General features: G+C 37.0%; 1 long non-coding RNA gene across 1 annotated transcript; it reads right to left on the bottom strand.

Moving 5' to 3' along the window:
* Positions 1–5,480: 5,480 nt before the first annotated feature.
* LOC137489285 (uncharacterized) lies at positions 5,481–8,430 on the bottom strand. The gene is made up of 7 exons (XR_015525480.2): positions 8,325–8,430; positions 8,113–8,220; positions 7,236–7,319; positions 7,061–7,115; positions 6,893–6,961; positions 6,645–6,821; positions 5,481–6,311 (listed from the first exon to the last, which is right to left on the bottom strand). It is a non-coding gene; the product is annotated as an uncharacterized LOC137489285 (long non-coding RNA).
* Between the last annotated feature and the right edge of the window lie 8,152 nt (positions 8,431–16,582).

Below are 16,582 nucleotides of genomic sequence, written 5' to 3'. Positions count from 1 at the left end.
CATAGTATGCTAAATTCAAGCAATGGCCTTATGCATATAGGTTTTAAAACATAAATTTATTTAGAAATTACTAAAATGTTATTTAAATAAAGGTTTAATGTAGGCTATGCATGTCATTCAACTATGCATCTGTAACAAAAGAGCATGGCACTCGGACCATGGACAAATATTTGAAGAGACTTGATTCTTCATTAGCCAATAGTAGGCTTATGGACTAGTTAAGATCCTAAGGCATGCAGAGGCAATTTTAGTGCACATTTAACAGTACACTCCCCATGGCACTGAAATATTATATACAGTGATACCAGCATCATTTCTGTTTTTATTTCAAAAGCACCCTCAGGATCTTTACCTTTATTTCTCAGACTTAAAACCTACAGAAAACCACATTTTCTCTGTGTCAATCAACGTTTATCAGTTGGAAGGGTTTCTGACTATATGGAGGAAAATGCAACATGCAAGCTTCAGCTTTCTAAATGAAATCCACCAGGTTTTGATAATAAAGATCACAAAGGAATTATTTTTAATTGCCTCTGGGTGTCTTGCTTCACCTCATATATTCTTCTGTTTTCTTATCTAATCAATGCTATGTCTTCCTGTCAGTTAGTCTTTTTTTGGATGTGTTCCATTTTAATTTCATAATATCATATTAATTGGTGCACTCTATGGCCCCTTTTTTGCAATTATTTTGATAATGCAGAAAAAGAAAGAAAGAAAGAAAACAGTAGTATTAATATGTACATTTCAAGAGTTCACACTTAGCTGATAATTAATCATAAAAGCTTGTTTGGCATGCTGTCCCGGGAGAGAGTCCTGAGCTCATGAGATCCTCGAGCCCAGGGCTCCCTCCCGTTGCAAGGCGGGAGGGGAGTTTGAGCTCAGGTAGATCTCAAGAACTCCCCTACTGTAGCAAGTGATTGCTCTTGAAAATAACTACATACTAGAAGCGTGTCTATGGTGCCAATTTGGATTGTTCAATTGACTTAATTGCATGTTTTTAGGCGGTGGGAGGAAACCGGGGAACCTGGGGGAAACCCACGTAAGCACGGGGAGAAGTGCAAACTCCACAAAGAAATGTCTGCTAGTTTGGTAAAGCCAGGAACCAGAGACATTCTTGCTGTGAGGCGACAGTGCTACGCACTGGGCCACCGTGTCACCCGTCTAAGAAGGAGGAGTAGGGGAGGAAGGGGAGACTCTTCAAAACAAAGACAGCAGTGGAATGAAACCCAGGGTATTTATAGTAGTTTAGGAGTCATCTGAATGGAGCGTAGTGAATTGAATAATGCGGATCCAGCCGCTAGCAATCATAAGCACGTGATCCTCTCAAAATTTGTTTATACATAAACTTCACTTCAAGATTTCACACTTAGCTGATGATTAATTATAAAAGCTTGTTTGGCATGCTGTCCTGGGAGAGAGCCCTGAGCTCATGAGATCCTCGAGCCCAGGGCTCCCTCCCGTTGCAAGGCGGGAGGGGAGTTTGAGCTCAGGTAGATCTCGAGAACTCCCCAAAATGCCTTTGTATACCTTGGGACAGCTGCCGCGTATTGAAGAGTCCCCCCAAATGCAGATGTAACAATGCCATATCCGGCTGCTGGATATAGCGTTGATAGCTTAGGAAGAGAAGCTCCTGCAGGAGCAGAGCAAAGTAGACTGCTAGAGCCTAGGCGGGGTGAGGGCAGGGCTGGATTGACTCTGCGGGAGTCAAGGCTCAAATATATACACCCCTGCGGGGGTGGGAGCTGGGGTTAGATTGCTCAGGCAAGAGTCGGGAAGGTTTGGGCGGTGAAGACTCTTGCATGAGAGGGTGGGAGGTGGCTAGGGCCTGAACTCCAACGGGAGTTGAAGCTCGTTTTAGTCACTCCTGCGGGAGTTAGAGCTGAGGATTGAGGGCCTAAGCAGAAGAAAAAACATGGCGAAATGAGCGACGCTGAAAGAAAAACAGTTAGCTGAGAACTCAACGCTGGAAAAGAAATTGAGGAAATAGAAGGCTAAGGAGATAAGGGGGGAGATCAGAGAAGGGTAAAGGTAGCGAAAGCACTCACGCTGTAAGGAAGAAAAAGGGGCAGATAATAGCCAGGCAGAGAATATCGACGCCAGAAAGAAAAAAAGGAGTATATAAGAGTATATATGCACATTTAAAAAAAAAATAAACAAAAATAAAAAAAAAATGTATATATATATATATATGTATATATATATATATATATATATATATATATATATATATATATATATATATATATATATATTAATACATATAGGTTATTACATAGGTATGGGCCAGGCATGGGCGGTGATTGACCCCTGCGAGAGTCGAAGCTCGGAGCGTCCCCTGCGGGGGTCAGAGCTGCTGTGGGCATTTCTCCTGGGAAAGGGAAGGGGGGGGGGGGGGGGGTGGAGACTGCAGCAGGAGGTGGCCAGGGCAGGACTCTTGTGAGAGTCGAAGCTCGTTTTAGTCACTCCTGCGGGAGTTAGAGCTGAGGATTGATTGCCTATGAGAAAGGAAGAAAAAGAGAGGGCGGAGGCACTCGACGCCAAAGGCAGAAAAGGAAAGAGAGGATGACCTGAGTGCGTGTGCATGCACATGCGTCCATTCCTGCTTCAGCATATGCATGCACACGCATCAGTACAAGTATACATCGGATGTACACGCATAACGTGCGCGCACATACCATTCCTTATGGCCTGGGAGGGGCAGTGCAGTAGTGACTCTTGCGAAAGTCGAGGCTCGTAGCGACCCCTGTGGGGGTCAGAGCTATGGTTGGGGCAGGAAGAGTCGGGAAGAGAAAGGGGGTAGTGAAGGCCCTTACTGGAGGTGGTAGTGAAGGGGTGGCTGGGGATGGGCTAGGGGTGACTCCCGAGAGTCGAAGCTCAGATTGGACCGCTGTGGGGGTCAGAGCATGGTGAGGGAAGGACCATGCGTGCAACTTGCACAACATGTGCGTGCGCCCATAGGCTCACATACTCATTCGCTTGCACGTGCATATGCATACCTAAACGTACGCCCACACCTATATAAATATCCACGTGCAAAATAAGCATGTATACGTGTGCATCCGCACACCATATCTGTGCGTGCAAATACACACGTACCCATGCGCACCGATACACAAGCACACACACACACACGCACACGCACTCCATCCTACTTAGGGTCGAGCTCGTACCCTTAGTAGGAATTTGGTATTTAGCTAGTTAGGGCTAGCTGGGCTGTCTTGAGGTGGGATTGGCTGAGGCGAATGTAAGCTTTGAAGGCATCAAAGAAACCAGCGGCCAGGGCCCTGGATTTGGTGAGAGGATAGGCCTTGTGAGCTGCTGTGGTGGCTGCGCCGATTCTAAATGAATGGCTGGAATAAAATTCAGGGGGAAAACCTGAAGACGAAGGACTTTTTTTAGGTGTTTTTGAAACCAAAAACGGGTTACTGGATAGCGTCATCAGTAAAAAGTGGGGCATGTGGGTCAGGCTCCTTTGATCTCCTTAAATGGAGAAATGCTAGGAGAGTTTGGAATGGCTGTGTGGGGGAATATGTTAAATATGCAATTGAATGCCCTTTACCTGTCTGATCTGTTTGCTTTGCTTAATAAAAAGGGTGAGGGTTTCAGCATTCTGTAGTGTTAGATCAGAAATAGTAGGGTGTATAGCGGGGTTACATTTGGATGCAATAGCCATTTCTGAACACCTCAGGAAGCCAAAATAGCCAGAGTAAACATTGGGTCTAGTGCACGGGCTGGATGCAATGGATGGGCAATATTATTTGTGAATAATTTGGGACAGGTGTTGGATGCTGGTCTGCTTCTGGTGTCAAGAGCCGAAGTTTCTGAAAAAGAAAGCAAGAGAGAATCAGCAATTTGATTTTTGCAACCTGAAACATGTCAGCAGTCATAATGAATCGTGTTTTTTTTTTTTTTTTTTTGGGGGGTAAACTGAGCCTTTATTGGGGCCACGTTGAAGCGAACCAATGACCCTGGTAAAAGCCACCAAACCTGGCTGAGGGGGCAGTGTCAGTAAATAAATTAATATCCACCGGAGAAGAATTTAAGTCACTGTAGAAAAGGAACAGCCGTTCCTTCTAAACTGGGGACTGAAGAGGAGAGCTAAAGGAGGTATGGAAGGAAGGGATGCTTGAATTTATTCAAATCTAGGTTGATGCCCAGGAATTCTATAGAAGTGCTGGGACCAGCTGTTTTCTCCTCTGCAAGGGGGATCCCTATATCCTCGAAACCTTTGGGTGATTATCAGGTATTTAGCCAGGGAATTAGTAAAATTGTAAGCGCCAATTGATGCCAAAAGACGATACAAGTCTGGGTGGATTAGCATGATGTTATAGGCGAATGAAATATAAATTTTCGCCAGGCGTTGCAACTGGCTATTCTGATGGGAAGTGGCTTGGTTTATTTCATGGTAAATCGGCGAGTATTCATCAGAAGGAATAGTGCTGTTAAATGCTGAGGAATATAGGATTGTGAGGAGCGGAGACCAATAATCAAGCGTTTTTTTTGCTAGAGAATTTTCAAGTCGCAATGTCAATAGGACTAATACAAAAACGCTGAACAGTGGGGCAAGAATGGTACTATCAGGATTTTATTAATGATTCTTTTTTGATTAACGAATCCAATGTTGCAGGTTCGGTAGTTGCAGATTGTAGATTGGAGCAGAATAAGTTTAAGGAAGGGAGAGCTGAAACGCCCGGGTTAGATCCTTGGGTTAGACCTGAAATCAGAAGATAGAATCAGGGTGACAACGCAATTCAAAGCTTGAGAAATATGGCATCGAGAAATAAAGTTGAGAAATATGGCATCGAGGGTGTGGGCTATGTGAGTGGAAATGCATCCTTTATGTAGAGTATGATTGTATTTGAAGTGCATATAAAATGTAATGGGTTGGATGAGGGTCAGGTTCAGCAGCCGAATGTCATGGTCTTTTTATTAATGCATGGTATGATAGCTTAATGTCGCCACGTGCAAGGATGGTAGAGGTGAGCATTCATCTCTCCACAGAATGGCAAATGGATGGAGAGCTGAGGATAAGGGGTATGGTTTGTCTGGTGGTCCTGGAAGTATTTATTGAAGATCTGTTGTCAGAAATGTCCTCCTAGTCATAGCAGCCAATCAGGAAGTTTGTTTTGTTGCTGTTTCACTTCCAACTGACTTGCCATTATAAGCTTACATAAGACACTAGTGTATGAATAAATGAGTCACTGGTCCAGTGCACTCTCAGAAAAAAAGGTACAAAATTGTACCTTTTAGGGTACAAATGGCCCGTCACTGGGGTGGTACCCTTAAGGGTACAAATTTGTACCTCTATTTAAAGGTACAAAATTGTACCTTCTGCATTTGTACCCTTTAAGGGACAATTTTGTACCCTAGACACTGAAGGTACAAAAATGTACCTTTTTATATTATATAGTATTTTCAGGGTACTGACCCAGGCATTTTGATCCTTTGGTGACTGCATGCACAAATAAATAAATAAAATATTTTGGTTCACAGATGTCCATTTTTATTTATTAATGTAGAAATATTTCATTACAACTCACAACTGAATGTGTTAAGAAATAAAATTACACAGCAAGTATAAAGCAGACATGTAAAACAGTAAAAAGAACAATTTAGATAAGAATAAAAACTAAATAATCTACACTTAATACAAAGACCACAAGAATACTGTTTAAGATTTATAAACTCATTGCACATGCTACATCAAGTACTGCACTTTATAAAGTCCAAAGTGTTTGTCTTTAGTCAGAATACTCGGTCATAATAAATAATTTGTCATCAACATTTTCTCTGAATTTCAGAATGAAGGCAATGTTTCTCTATAAATTGCAGTGCAGAAAACCAAATACATCAGTAGCCTCTTCCTCAACATCAGTAGATTACTCCTCAAGTTGAGTTGTAATTTGTTGTAACACAATATGTGTTTATGCTTTTGATAAACATGACATGTAAAGCATGGAAAATGTTCTTTGATAGTCATTAGGACCACAAATTATTTAAAAATTTGCTTTATGCATGAATGATAGTGAGCATGTAGAGAAACAAAAAACAAGGTTGATCACTCTGGTAAATGGAGTAGATCGAGGCTCGTCACCGTCCACCGTTCATTCAAAACATTCCACTGCAGAAACATCAAGGTGTTCTTCTAATAAGATGGATATGTCAAAAATGTATATTCGTCCACATCATTAGCCCGGCCAATCGCAATCCCATCAACTCTGAAGACTGCCGTGACTCGTCTTGTTAACAGAGTTGTCCAGTCTGTGGTGTCCTCTTGTACTTGAACTGTTGGATGTGGTGAAGATGATTCACTGTAAATGACAAAGCAATAATTACTTTAATATCAGTCACTCTATCACAGATAAAGAGAAAATCAACATGCATAGAAAGTGAAATAATTAATATTCACAGATAAAAAAAAAAGTATCACAGATTAAAAGACTAATATAAATTTCAATCATTCATTCAATTTCTTTTCGGCTTAGTCCCTTTATTAATCTGGGGTCGCCACAGTGGAATGAACCAACAACTTATCCAGCATGTTTTATGCAGCATATGCCCTTCTAGCTGCAACCCAGTATTACGAAACATCCAGACACACTTATTCACACACACATTTATACACTTCAGACAAATAAGCTTACCAAATTCAGCCATAGCGCATGTCTTTGGACTTGTGGGGAAACCGGAGCACTTGGAGGAAACCTTCACGAACACTGGAAGAATATGCAAACTCCTCACACAAATGCCAACTGACCCAGCCGAGGCTCGAACCAGCGACCTTCTTGCTGTAAGGTGACAGCACTACCCACTGCGTCATCCTAATATAAAGAATATCAAGCATTATAAAATGCATTAATCACAGCATATACTAAACAGAAAACATACGCACCGGAGCACAACGAAAAGTTGTCGCTTAACAAGGCTGGCAACATGAGCAGTGCTGCTGTAAAATCAATTCCTGGAACATAAGATGTGGCATACAAACAAATATGAATGAATCCATCCAAAGCTAGAGTTTAATAATATTAATCAAGTGGAGAAAGTTTAGAAAGAGTACCTTAGAGTCAGGTCCATAGCATTCTTCAGTTGATCTCTCATCTTTCGATGAAAACCTAGAAAATAATTTTAAACATGTGGGTGTACATTTATTGTTGTTTGTAAGTAAAAACCTACAAATTTAAAATAGTATGCAAGCCATTAAAACCATGGTATAGATAATAAGACATACTTACATCTTGTAACTGAGCCATGCTTTCATATGACATGCCTTCATTGCTCTGATGCTGTTAGGCTGCATTCTGTTGTTCAATCTTGTCCTGAAAGACAATTGGAAACTTCAAAAACTTCTGGAAAGCAATAAGATAAAGCAATAACTATTTATTTATTTTGAGATATTAATAAAATAGGTAAAATAGCTCAAGGTACCAGTTTCAGAACAGATGAGACAAATTATTACATTAAAGAACAAAGTATAACTTAAAATGTCGATTTATACAACATGGTATGTTAATAATTCTACATTAACATAAGTTTAACATTAAACGATAGTAAAGCACCAACAATTCTGGACATGTGAGTTTGTGGACACTCCTCAACATTAATGTAACTTAGACACTGAAACGAAGATATGCACGCCACGTTTGTAATTAGCCACGTTTACATAATCAGTCGCTTTGTCGGTGACAAAATTGTGATTTTTCGTCACAAAATGGCGGTGTAACTTATATAACCGTCTAAAATTACATTTCAGCGGTCAACCGTGGCTAGAAAATGGCCTAAAAATATAAAACATTATCGATAACTACAAATTTCTAGTATTAATAACAAAAGGTTTTATATCAAGGTACATGAGGACTTTAGTCGCGCGAGCTCCGGGGCACACCGCACATTACTCACGGCCCGATTCCGGTGCACGGATACGGCAACGTCGTCTCGCTTCTGCCGCCGCATCTGGCCCAAGTGTATTTTGCTATCTGGGTTGCGATTATATTCCGCCGTGGCAACACTTATTAATAAAGCAGTAACGTAAGATATATAAGGCGCGAATACGTAACGTAGGCGATAAAGGGAACTTTTACACCGAGAAAACTAACAGCATATAGTACTCACCGTCTATAACGTTTTGTCCCTCGGTGACTTCGATATCACATTGTATTAACTTCTTTAATAAGCAGCAGACATCTTAGCAAACTCCATCCTGCAGGCCTGCCCGGAGCACTTAAAGCGGGGGAAAGCCGAGACCGGAGAGTCAGACAAAATCAACAGAACACGGCTTCACATGTAAAAATGAGACTGAAAATATATCTTTAATACATTCTTACCTGAAAAGTGTGGACTTCAAAATAGACTTTTCTTTGAAAAGCGTGCGAAGTTCTGTGTAAACAGCCAGCATACTCGACCGACCGCCTCAGTAACAAACACTACTATATAACGTCTCAACAAGCCAAATTCTTAAAGAGACAGCAACATCACCACCTGTATGAAGATGTTGTCACTCTGCATGGTTCTTATTCCACATCCCATATACTATAGAGTCTTAAACAGTAAGCAAAGACCAGTATTTACGTTTTTAATGATTAAAATTACATTCAATTATAAATTAAATTATTAACATTTTTGAGAAAAAATGTAATTTAAATACATGAAAAAAATTTATTATTAAAATATTTAATTCAATCAATTTATTTATTTATTATATTTTTAAATTATGTATTTTAGTATTAATGTTTAGTATTAATACATTTAAATTAGTGTTATATAGTGTCTTGATCTTATCATGAGCTGAGGGTACAATTTTGTTCCTATAGGGAAACAAAATATATAAGTGTACCTTTAAAGGTGCCAAATTGGTCCTTTACGGTACAATTTTGTATCCAAATGTGCTATAAAAGGTACAAAAATGTACCCTTTAAACCTAAATCTGGACATTTGTACCTTCATATCCCATTTGGGTACAAAATTGTACCCTAAGGACCAATATGGGACCTTTAAAGGTATAATTTTATATTTTGTTCCCTCCAGGAACAAAATTGTACCCTCATTGTACCTTTTTTTCTGAGAGTGTGTAATTGGACCTTAGTGCTCTGTGTATAAATATATATATATATATATATATATATATATATATATATATATATATATATATATATATATATATATATATATATATATATATATATATATATATATATCTATATATATATATATATACACTTCACTTATCTTGAGGAGAATGATAGTTTTCCACATAACAGATGCTAGATATTTTGAAAACGAATGACTTTAAAGAATGTTTATTTGACATGTGTTCTAATTTGCACCTTGGACTGATTTTAAATGAAAAAAGCATTTGAATTTGTTAATGTGAAAGCAAGCACTATTTTAATGAATTTATCATATATTTTTGTTAAATTTGCAAAACATTCCTGAAATATGGAGTTGGATCAGCAAAACATGAATAATGTGTTGTGCTTGACAACATTAAGACGACAAAACTGCTATTACTATTATACTTCATTTCTTTTATATATATATATATATATATATATATATATATATATATATATATATATATATATATATATATATATATATATATATATATATATATATATATATATATATATATATATATATATATATAAAACTTAGATACAACTTTTAGCTCATCTGCAGTTGATTGTAACTATAGTGTTGGTGCAATAATAATAATAATAATAACAACAACAACAACAATAATAATAATAATAATAATAAAAATAATAATAATAAAAAAATAATCATATTTCCTGGGGATTGATGTGATCCAAGTCCTGTGAAGAGGAACTGCCCTTAGTTCCACCCATGTTCTGAATCTCCTGTCTCACTGGTAGTTGCATCAAGTCCTAAATCCCACATGTCTGTTTGGGCATACTCACACTATGCAATATGTCCTCTTTCAATGCATCAGTTCTGTTGGCACTGCCCAGGTTTTTTTATCCCCTTACAAAAGCACTCCACTATGAAGAGTGAATGCAGATCTCCTGGCCCCCAAGTTTCCTAGCCCTACAGCCCTTGTGATCTTCTTTGTTACCATGCTCCTTCGTCACCGGCACGTGTCTGAAATTCTTCCAGGGCTGTTTAGTCCATCCATCTCCACCTTGGGCAATCATCAACTTGACTTTACAGCAGTTTTTGACTCCTCTGGCTGTGCCTTGTCCCTCATTGCTCAAATTTCTTAGTCTCCAACTTAGTTATAGTCTTTTGTGTTACCTCGGGTCTCCATTTACTTTATTTTGGCTGGGTCTTTATCACTATCATCCTTGTCAGTTGTCCCTCTGGTATCCCAAGTCAAGTTTCAGCCATGGCTACTTCCTCCATTGACTCCACCATGAGTGTCCTTCCTTACTACATCCCACCTGGCTCCTCCTGCGATGCTCTTTGTCTGGTTTCCCTTTTTTTTTTTTCTTTTTTTTTTGCAATTTGCCGTTCTTCTGCAGTTGGTCAAAAATAAAGAAGTTTTTGCAAGGGGGGTATATTGTCACACATATTTGTTTGATTAATGTTCTCTCGTTCAGTATTTCCATTTTTGTTTGAAACTTGTTTACTTTGTTCCATTTTTGTCTCATTGGTTACTTTGTTACTAATCCATATATGAGCTGTTCTTGGTCTGTTCTCATTTTTATATAATGTGGCTTGTTTCCTGTGATCTCCTGATTTTTACAGCATATTAGTTTAGGCATTTCTTTTCATGCAATAACAATAACGTTGTCATGATAATCAACTGGTATAGTGTCAGAAAATATGTTTGTGGTATTGGACAATCAAATGACATGCTAATAGTTTACTGGAAAAAACCAAACTGGCTCATAAAATCCAGTAAGTAACTGTGCGTACAGTAAACCAAGCCCACTTCATTTAAAGTGTTGTAAACCTGTACGTTAATTACAAATTTAAAAGGTTTTTGCTCCATGTGCCAATTTAAATGAATTACCCTTGGTTTTTGGGTCATAATAGACTAGCTTGTCCTGGCCGCTGGCTTTTTGTGTGCTCTCTTCAATCTGGTCCTCATACATTTTGCCCCCGTATTTTGGCTCTGCAATTCATCACTTGACCTCATTAGCATGATGATGGGGGAGGTAGAGTCGACTGCCGAGTGTCGCTCCTCGGGCCACATAACCTCCACAGGGAAACAGAGAGCCACTTCCCCTCTTAACCACAGGAAGCTGGAGCTTCTGGCTCTTCTTGAAAAGGAGAGTAAAAAGATTGAACAGCCATTGCATCTGTCCTCCATTGCCCCATCCATCTTGCTTATAAGGAAAATATACTCTCCTGTCCCTTCTGTGCCAAACTCCTCTATACCTGACACTACTCTCCTATAGCTTTCCTGAAGATACTGCAAATGGCACTTTACTGGTTTAGCTTATTTAACCCACACTCTAGACTCAACATTTCATGACAAGTAAATGCTGTTAAAGCCACTGCAATGTGTCATAGCAGGTGGAAGTCCTTCACTTGAGCCTTCACTTGGTGTTTATTATACTAACTGCATTATTTTTGTTGGATAAAAAGCATGTTCCAAAATCAAATATGTAAAAAAAATTAAAAGATAAACGTAAAATAACATTTTAAATCACTACAAATACAATATTATTTTTTTGTGTAAAACCATTTAAATTTATAAATGAATACATTAATTATATATCTGACAAATATTATACATTTTGCAATAAATTTTGTATTTCGCATTGCAAAGGGTTTTGTAAATTGCATATACATGAAAAAAAAAAAAACATCATTGCACTTTAAAATATATAAAACAGAATGCAACACAAGGCATGTATGTAGCTTATGTATGGAACAATACATGCCAATGCCAAAAGTATTGAAATAAAAAGCTTGCCAAATAGCACTAACTGAAAAACAACAATCTATTGCATTATGAACACGTCCCATCCATACATACCGAGTTACTCTATGTCTAACAATTTCAAGAGAACTGTTTTTTGTGACATTTATTAATTGTCCTTAGCCCTGGCATTGTGTCTTTGTTTTTTATTTCTTATTATTATCTTATTTTCCTGTTTTTCTTTTTTATATATTATTTACAGCATTCAGTAATAATAATAATGATAAATGTTACCTCTATGGGATGAAGGGTTAATAGACACAGTGATAATGTGCAACATCATATGTGTTAAAAGATGTTTACATTACGTTTACATGCATGCAATCCCACCAGTCCGAGCAGGGGCAAATAACGGAATGGCAGATGCTCTACGTGGAAATCTAGAGGAATACAGTTTACATAATTACCAGCTGCCTTTTCCTACATTAGGGGCAAATATAAATGTCTAAAAAATCATTTACTAATTTTTGGCCTACTCAACATCATTTTATTAGCCTACTTATAATGTCCACGACATTGATATTATTAATAATTTTTTACTTTTATGTCATTATTAGCCTTTTCCCTCACTTATTTACTGGTTTAAAAGTCTTAAATTGGGCCATCTACCCCTGCTGGTGAAAAAAAAAAAAAAATCTGCAATCTATTGAATCTGCAATCTATTGTTTATGTAATGTTATGTAATGTCAAATTTTAACTGCCAAATTTGAGCCAATGGGCTATATGCACAGCTAGTGTTTTTCAGCCAAGAATGAACTTTTAAGAAAGCTTTATGTGCCTATTTTCAATTTCATTATGTTCATTTTACAGCATCAACATTGTAATATTCAGTTACACTGACTTGCATCCATTTGATTGTTAAAGCATAAAAACAGACAAAAAATAGTTTAAACGCAGACGTCGTCAATGGCAGCAGGCTAGTGCAGAAAATTTGATTATAAATACAGGGGTAAAATTAATTTCCGTATTTTAAAGACATGGTGTCTTTTATTTAATTTAATGCAGTGCTTATTGTTTGGTTTGATACCCACTTTATATCATATCTCAGCCAGGCAGATCGATATAATTATTGATAATTATTGATAAATATAGTGATCGCAGCAATTTTGTATGGGATGACAAATAGCCGGAAGCCCTGAGGCTGGCGGACTGAATTTAAAAGTCTGTGTGCATGTACCCTATTTTTGAACTGAAATAAAATGAACTGAAAATTACCCTTTGATTTTTATGCTTCGTATTTTTAAACAGAACTGAATATTTTGGAAGTGAAATCTGGAAGTTGAGTATGAAGTATTGAATTTAAGTATGAAAATGTGTTTTGAATTGAAATATTTACAGCTTGAAATAAACAGCAATGTTAAATTTTAGGACCTAAAACTGCAAACCCCAGCAATTCAAGTCAATAAAATGCAAGCATTTTTTTTCCAGTTAGTTATTATTGACAAGCTTTTTATTTCAATACTTTTAGCATTGATTCTGTTCTATAAATATGTATATAACTATATAAATAATTGTATAAGAAAGCAATTATGAATTCATTAATTTTCTTTTCGGCTATAAACAGCCAACTCATCCAGCATATGTTTTATGCAGCGGATGCCCTTTCAGCTGCAAGCCATCTTTGGGAAACATCCATTTACACACATACTGTATTCACTCATACACTACGGACAATTTAGCTTATCCAATTCACCTGTACCGCATGTCTTTGGGCTATGAGGGAAACCGGAGCACCTGAAGGAAACCCATGCGAACGTAGGGTGAACATGTAAACTCCACACAGAAACGCCAACTGACCCAGCCGAGGCTCAAACCAGCAACCTTCTTGCTGTGAAGCGACAGCACTACTGCACCACTGTGTCGCCAAATTTTTATGCAAATAAAAATAAAATAAAAATATGAAAAAATCTTATATAGAATAATAATATAATTCATGAATAAAACTATACCAGTGTTTTTAATTTGGTTTGCATTTAGTTTTGGATGAGAATCAATATATATATATATATATTTATATATATATATATATATATATATATATATATATATATATGTGTGTGTGTGTGTGTGTGTGTGTGTGTGTGTGCGTGTGTGTGTGTGTGTAATAATAATAATAAATTTAAAAACGATTTCATAGTTTATCTATTGCAATTAATAAAAATCCCAATACAATTTAAAATATGTAACTAATAAAACATATGGGAAGTCACTTTGGATAAGTGTGTAAAAGTCTATTTATTATATAATTTACATAAGTCATTTGCTGTGTTGAATGAATACACTTGTTAAAAGTAAAAAAAAAAAATAATAATTATTTACTAATTGTTACTATGCATAAATGCAAACTAGAATCTATAAAACTTACATGTCATCATTTTGCAACTTGTTTAAGCCTTTTCCAAATGCACAAGTGTTGAGGATAAATTAATACAATTATTTAAACTTATATTTATAAACAACACTAGAACAAAATATTGTACCCTTCAATCCAGAATTATAACCATAACATTAATAAATCACGTCATTGCTTTCAACACCTAAATAATACCAAAAAATGTTCTCATTGAAAAAATAATTAACTTAACTCTTTCTAGTTCTGTTAATAAATATTGCATTGGATCTGATGACATATGGATACATGTATTTATAATGAGCACAGTGCAAATATGGCAATATGCAGCAGCTCAATAATTTATCCCAAAACTGCCTTAGCCAATCTCTCAGATTTCTCATAGTGTTAAAATATAACTTTTTTTTCCCCTGTCAAAACATGTCTACCTTTCACAACATGGTCTTTTTTTTGTGAATGAATTACTCAAAAGCAGACCGGCAAATAAAATAAATTGTGAGCCTTTTAGATTTCAATGTTCTGTGAAAATACTGTAATATGACAAAATTGAATTTGAGAGACAATTTAACATAATGGGCATTATTCATGAAGCACAAGCAGAAAGAAATTCTGTGTAAATCGTTTATAAATCCATTCATATGTAAATTGTCACATTCAATTTAATGGAACAATATATGTCCAAATTGTTTTATGTACAGTTTTCACAAAAATTCACTCGGCTCGTGCCTCATGAAAGACTTCAACACAAAAGCACAACATGAGAAATTGCTCATTATTTTAACATGGGAAGGAATGAAATGCCCTAAAAAAGTGTTTTGGGAAAATAAGTATTAGGCAAAAGCATTTTCCAGGTCAGAGAGTGGGTTTACAGAACTTCAGATTGAGCATTTACATGCCAAAAGTCAGAAATGATTGATTATGGATGTGAAAAAGATGGTCAAGGTGGTTAGTGAAATTAAAATAATCTTCCCTGGCAAAGGACCTGGCAGAGCAGATGGTGGAGGTTCAAGCTCTATACTGTCCTCCAGCTACACTGAGTGAGTGCGTGTGTGTGTGTGTGTGTGTGTGTGTGTGTGCGTGTGTGTGTGTGTGTGTGTGTGTGTGTGCATGTATTTGTGTGAGGAGGAATTGGGAAGAAGAAATTGGATTGCTCTTAATCTGTCTAAAACATACGAGAATCCACTTCTATTTTTCACTATATAAAATACATATACATCATGTGCACAATAAAAGCATAAATTATTTACTTGTTTTTTTTTTATGAAAGTGAATTTAATTTAAGACAACAAACCCACTAATGCTGGATAAACACACCTGCAAAAAATATATATATATATATATATATATATATATATATATATATATATATATATATATATTTTTTTTTTTTTTTTTTTTTTTTATTAAATGTTTTTTTGTCTATACTGCCTTTTAAATTATTATTTATTTATTTTTTCTCATGCTAATAAAATAAAAACTGATCCAAACAACAATAAAAAAAGCTTTTTAAATTTTAAAACAGTATTCAAGAGTTCACACTTAGCCGATGATTGTTTTTGAAGCTTGTTTAAAGCTGTCCCGGGAGAGAGCCCTGAGCTCATAAGATACTCGAGCCTGGGGCTTCCTCCCGTTTGCAAGGCGAGAGGGGAGTTTGAGCTCAGGTAGATCTCGAGAACTCCCCTGCTGTAGTAACTAATTAACAGATAAGGATTGCTCTAAAGAGAACCATTTACTAGGAGCATGTCTATGATGCCAATTTGGATTAGTCAATTTACTTAGGTTGCATGTTTTTGATAGTGGGAGGAAAACTGAGAACCCAGGGGAAACCCACGTGAGCACGGGGAGAACATGTAAACTCCGCACAGAAATGTTGGCTGGCTTGGTAAAGACTAGAACCAGTGATGTTCTTGCTGTGAGGCAACAGTGCTAACCACTGGGCCACCGTGCCACCCATCTTGGCAAGGAGGAGAAGAAGGGGTGGAAGAAGGGGTTTCTTCAAAACGAAGATGGTTGTCATATGAAACTTGGGGTACTTTTAGTGGCTTAGGAATCGTCTGATTGGTTAATCATAAATTGAATAATGCGGGGCCGGCTGCAAGCAATCATAAGTATGTGATCCTCTCGAAATTAGTTTATAAATAAACTTAATAAACTTCACTTGTAGATTTCACACTTAGCTGATGATTTTTTTATAAATGTTGTCCCGGGAGAGAGCCCTGAGCTCATAAGATCCTCGAGCCCGGGGCTCCCTCCCATTTGCAAGGTGAGAGGGGAGTTTGAGCTCAGGTAGATCTCGAGAATTAACCAAGATGTCTTAATAAACTCGGGACAGCAGCCGCATA

This window comes from Danio rerio, chromosome 24 (genome assembly GCF_052040795.2).
Source record: "Danio rerio strain M-AB ecotype USA chromosome 24, GRCz13ab, whole genome shotgun sequence".
Lineage (NCBI taxonomy): Eukaryota > Metazoa > Chordata > Actinopteri > Cypriniformes > Danionidae > Danio > Danio rerio.
The sequence above is the reverse complement of the archived record's forward strand: the minus strand, read 5'-3'. Positions and strand labels throughout refer to the sequence as shown.